This window comes from Diaphorina citri, unplaced genomic scaffold (assembly GCF_000475195.1).
Source record: "Diaphorina citri unplaced genomic scaffold, Diaci psyllid genome assembly version 1.1 scaffold6225, whole genome shotgun sequence".
NCBI lineage: Eukaryota > Metazoa > Arthropoda > Insecta > Hemiptera > Psyllidae > Diaphorina > Diaphorina citri.
The window spans coordinates 37514-43567 of NW_007383601.1; the positions used below are offsets into that span (position 1 = coordinate 37514).

At 39.7% G+C, this 6054-nt stretch overlaps 1 pseudogene; it reads right to left on the minus strand.

Moving 5' to 3' along the window:
* Nucleotides 1-6048, minus strand: part of LOC103521892 — a 13132-nt pseudogene extending 7084 nt beyond the window's left edge.
* Nucleotides 6049-6054: the final 6 nt, after the last annotated feature.

Consider the following 6054-nt stretch of genomic DNA (forward strand, 5'->3'; position numbering starts at 1 on the left):
TGATAAAACCTTTGTAACCTCCAGCTAGCCAGGCTGGTTAGGGTTTGGCTGCTCTGATCCCTCTTTATAGTCCCACAGCAAGACACTGGTCTGTTCCCTGTTTAAGGTCCTCGGCTTTTAGTGGCCAGTAAAGGCCGAGTTCCATTATTTGGTCCAGTGAGCTTTAAACAGAGAAAGGGTTTTCTTCGGGGCACCTACCCTAAAAAATCCTGAAATATCCTTGACGTTGAAAATATTTGTGGTCAGCCTAGTTAGCTTGGTTGGTAGCGCGCGTCTGCCTTGCAAGTTCTAGGCCGCGGGTTCGATTCTCGCCCGGAGCGGATTTTATCCTGAACGGATAATGGGAACGGGGTCTTTGTTAAGAACATATCATGACCAATGGTGCAGCTGAGTATCGCCCGTGATAACAAATACGATAAAATATCCACTACCTATTAATACCCCCTGTGTAAGTAGGTACATATATATGACGATAAAATACCTACATTTGTCGGTCCGTAGGCCTAGGTAAGATACGATAAAAGATATTATGAGCCCTACTACATATTATGTATACTAGATCTTACATACCTATTCTTGAGAGTTCATTGCAACAGTCAGTGCATTGATTATATTTTACAAGCTCAATGCCATTTGCACAAACTGGCTTGCGAATGCCGGTTTGCACAAGCGATTGGTAGAGTGTGAACGCAGGCTTGAAGTTTGCACAAGAAAAAAAAAGAAAAAAAAAACTTTCTAAATTCTTCTCGCAGTTTTGTCCAAAACCAAACAAACCCCAAGCGTCATGTCCTGGATAGTCACCCGTACAAATACTAACCACGCAGGATGTTGCTCAACTTTAGTGATATACTGATGAAATGCTACAACTGCTGGGCAGAATAGTTTAGCGCGTGATTAAGCAGATAGCAGGTTTAGCTCGCATTTAGCAGATTTTTGCATTCGAAGAACAAGAGTTGGGTAAATTCTCAAACAAGATAGGTACGAGTATTTAGTATTTATACATAAGATGAGGTAGATATTAAAAATCCAGTTTTTTACTTTCCTTATCCTATAGGAAGGAAAGTAATGTACTCGGGTCAAATTTTTGATGGTCAGTTTTTAGTGCCAAAACACGTTTTGAGGTCCCTAGAGCCTAAATCCAAAGGTTCAGCCATTGGTCCGTGTGTGTGTGTCTGTCTGTCCTTCTGTCTGTCTGTCTGTAAACAAAATATCTCGAGAACAGTAAGAGCTAGAGACTTGAAATTTGGTATGTAGCTGTCAAGTGTGACAAGGATGCGACACGAAACTCTTGGTTAAGATCGATGCAACGCTTGGCGGCATTTTGACCGCTTTTTGGCGATTTTCGATGTAATTTGACAATATCTCGGGAATGGTATGAGCTAGAGACTAGAGACTTGAAATTTGGTATGTAGTTCACAAATGTGACAAGGATGTAACACAAAACGTTTGGTTGAGATAGGTTGGCGGTTTTTAACAGCTTTTTGGCGGTTTTAGACTGTTTTTTGACGGTTTTCAGCTATACCGACTAAACGGTTAGAGATATTGTAAAAGTTACAATAAAACACCTAAATAAGCATCATTCAATAGAATAAGGAAAGTCATGTGATGTTCACACCAGATTTTTTACTTTCTATTACGAAGTAATGAGAGTATTGGAATCGGTCCAAATTTGTAAAATCGAGAAATAGAGGTATCTATTTCAAGCTTCAAGGCTAAGTTTCAAAAAACAAAAATACCGATCTATTTTATGCCGTAAGCGATAATTTTTGGGGAATTTTTTCAGATTTTCTTTCTCTCGTTTTTTTTTTTTTTTTTTTTTTTTTTTTTGCCAAATTTTGGGAAACAATGGGGGAAGCACGGAGAATAACACCAGATTTTTTTACTTTCTATTACGAAGTAATGAGAGAGTATTGGAATCGGTCCAAATTTGTAAAATCGAGAAATAGAGGTATCTATTTCAAGCTTCAAGGCTAAGTCAAAGACCTTTGGTAAGGATAGGTGATAGGTCCAGTTTCAAAAAACAAAAATACCGATCTATTTTATGCCGTAAGCGATAATTTTTGGGGAATTTTTTCAGATTTTCTTTCTCTCGATTTTTGTTTTTTTTTTTTGAGTAAATTGAAGGTAGGTTGTAGGTAATGAAAAGTCTTGTGCTGTTCACACTTGTTTCCTGTTGACTTTTATATCAGCTCCATGTAGGTAATTTGAGAGGTGTTAGGTAAGAAATTCGCAACATACAACCTACACCATACGGGGTGGCATAAGAAATATATACTAGCACCGTTACCGATATGCGTTAGTAGAGCCAAATACAGGATGTACTCATTATCTAGATTCTAGATGCTGAAATGAGGTCTTTGGGGTAAAAGTCCATTTTTGAACATTTTAGAGACGAAAAAATCTTCAAATGGATATTATGTCTCACAAGGAACTTTTGGAAAATGGCCCTTCCCATTACTTAAATTGCTACTCTTATATGACCTTTTTTAGGCTGTTCTGGTACTCCCATAGGACCGAACCTCTGAAAAAAAATCTGTAGCTGTAGAAAGTAGGGAAACATATACCATTTAGTTATTCTGACAGTGTAAACAAGATATATTCTATTCTATTCTATTCTATTTAGTTTATACTGTGAGTTATAATTCAATGTACATAAATATACAAGACTTTACAAAAGATTCTTGCCTAGGGCAATCTCTGCCATTCCAAATTTTGGATTGCATGGAAAACAAATAATAATGAGAATCTTGGAAATCATGTACATTTGTACGAAATGTATTTTCTCATCAGGAAACTTCCATAAACGGAACCGATTCCTGTGTAGCACCATCTTGGATTTCCTATGCTTTAGTACAGGTTTTTGTGGGAACTAGATATTTTGGCGACCGTGACAGAATGGTCAAAATTTCCGACATTTGTAACAACTACAAAGTCTATACCTTGACTGGGATTTTTTTATTATTATCATCACTATTTATTTTACAATTCAATATCCAAAAATGGACCTTCACAAAATTACCGAGTCCTACCATGTATTTCTAACTTCTACCACACATTACCTGTTCTCTTCCTTTCGTTCAAGCTTCTCTCCTATGCACTCAGTCCCTTCTTGGAGATAGCTACCGATACAGCCTGTGTTAGAAAATCATCATCTTCATTCAGTCTTGAATCTCCGCTACTTCTTCCAAAGTCGTCACAAATGCTTGGACCTCCTTCACTAATTCCTCCATATTGGTCACTAATACTTGGATTTTCTTCACTAAATCTCCCATATTGGTCACTAATACTTGGATTTCCTTCACTTTTTCTTCCAAATTCATTACCAATACTTGGACCTCTTTCACTAATTCTTCCATATTGATCACTTATTCTTGCATTTTCTTCACTACTCCTTCTACATTCACTATTTTCATCTGGATCAATTGCCGTCTCGCTTGTATTCTGTACACTATTTACACCGCTCTCACTTCGAAGTCTGTCTTCATTGTTACTATTTTCAGTTTTACAGACAGGTGCTACCGTAGACCCATTACTTCCCCTATGCCCAGTTTGGACAGGTAGTCTGGCAGATTGTTCGCTGGTTCTACTTGTATGGATGGCAGGATTTGGCGAGGTTGTGGGAGTATTGTGCAAGCTCCCCGAGGAATGACTGTCGACTTTGTTTTGATCTGGGGAAGAAAAGACGAAATATAATGAACATGTTTGAACACACAACACACTTATGTCTCAATTTATTGAGGGTGAGGTCAATGTGAGTAGGTGGGTAGCTTGCTAGCAAACTGAGGGTAATATCCTGCCACTAACTACCTTGGTACTTATACAGTTATTCGCTCCGGAATCCCGCTAGTTCATCCCGAGGCATGGCCAAACTTGTAGAAAAGGCATGGCCGAACTTGTAGAAAATAATAAAAAAAATACGGTCGCGCTCCCTATTAGCTGCATAGTTATCAAACTAAAAACATAAACGGAACTCAAAATGTTGGTCGAGAGCGGAACATTTCTCTCCCGCAGTCTCTGCACTCTGTGTATTTCTTATGGCCCCCCCGTCCATTAGTGTTTGAACTCTCAAGTCCCCCCTCGACAAAATACTGGGTACGGCCCTGAGCCACATGCTGAGGACTAGGGTCTGTATTGCAACATCTAGAGCGAAGTTTCCTCGTGTCGAAAACCAGTATGCCGACACCTGGACCCTGGTTATACAGCTGAATTCTGGTAATCCCAAATGAGCCAAGTGCCAAAATGCGAGCTGTTTTGAGTCAGTCTAGTTATAGCTAGGTAGGAGGGTAAAGCTGTGTCCACACATAGTTGAAACCGTACATTGCCTCGACAGCATACCTATATGTACATGGATTCACCTCGTCTATCAACGGCCGTCGACTGTGAGTGGACACAACTTAAAAATCTGGTGTGAACATCACGCGACTTTCCTCATCCTATTGAATGGTGCTTATTTGGGTGTTCTGTTGTAACATTTACAATATCTCTAACCGTTTAGTCAGTATATGGCTTAAAACCGCCAAAAAAGCGGTCGAAACCCGCCAAAAAGCGGTCAAAATACCGCCAACCGCAGCGCCTATTTTAACCAAAAGTTTCGTGTCGCATCCTTGTCACATTTGACAGCTACATACCAAATTTCAAATCTCTAGCTCTTACCGTGTTTGCACAAGCGATTGGTAGAGTGTGAACGCAGGCTTGAAGTTTGCACAAGAAAAAAAAAGAAAAAAAAAACTTTCTAAATTCTTCTCGCAGTTTTGTCCAAAACCAAACAAACCCCAAGCGTCATGTCCTGGATAGTCACCCGTACAAATACTAACCACGCAGGATGTTGCTCAACTTTAGTGATATACTGATGAAATGCTACAACTGCTGGGCAGAATAGTTTAGCGCGTGATTAAGCAGATAGCAGGTTTAGCTCGCATTTAGCAGATTTTTTGCATTCGAAGAACAAGAGTTGGGTAAATTCTCAAACAAGATAGGTATTTATACATAAGATGAGGTAGATATTAAAAATCCAGTTTTTTACTTTCCTTATCCTATAGGAAGGAAAGTAATGTACTCGGGTCAAATTTTTGATGGTCAGTTTTTAGTGCCAAAACACGTTTTGAGGTCCCTAGAGCCTAAATCCAAAGGTTCAGCCATTGGTCCGTGTGTGTGTGTGTACACAACTGGATTCTGCTATTTCACAAGTATGTTCTAGGTGTCCTGGCTTAATACTGGGTTTCTCATTTGCTTTTTCAGCTAACAGATGTTCCACACTTGACTGTCCCCTGTTTGCTGTCACATCTTTGCTTTCCTCAGAGCCAGCTGGATTCACGGCAACATCATCAACAAAGTTGAACAGCTTTACGTTGTTAGTCATCTCCGATATGTTCAAATCATGTAGGATCTGATACTTCTTGTGCTTTCTATTGTCCTTGTCAATGCCTTGGCTCAACTCAAATGAGTTTATGTTAAACACATAGAGTTTGTAGTTGATGGCACTCACATACTTCTTTACCGAGCTCCTTGAGACATAGGTATTGTACAGGTAGTTGATCTTGATGTTCAACAAATGGGAAATGTTGAGGAAATCATCAAATAGAGACAGCATCTGACCGTTGGACACCAGATTACTCTGGCCACTGTTCCGATTCCGGACATTCATGATTTTGAGGCTGTTGATAATGCGGAGGAAGGTCTGGTTGAGGTCATTGATTTTAGTGCGAATTTTCTCATCAAGTTGATCTTCAGGGGAACTGGAGGACTTCGAAAGTGACAAGGAGGAACTGCATGTGGGTATTACATAAGATGAGGTAGATATTAAAAATCCAGTTTTTTTACTTTCCTTATCCTATAGGAAGGAAAGTAATGTAATCGGGTCAAATTTTCGATGGTCAGTTTTTAGTGCTGGAGGACTTCAAAAGTGACAAGGAGGAACTGCATGTGGGTATATCATCTGGGGCGGGGTTAGATTTGTGTGGTTGTGAGGCAGTGGACGGACAAAGGAGAGAACTACAAGATGGTGTTACATGTGATTCACCATGGATTGGGTCCTCAAGAGGGACTGCACTCGGC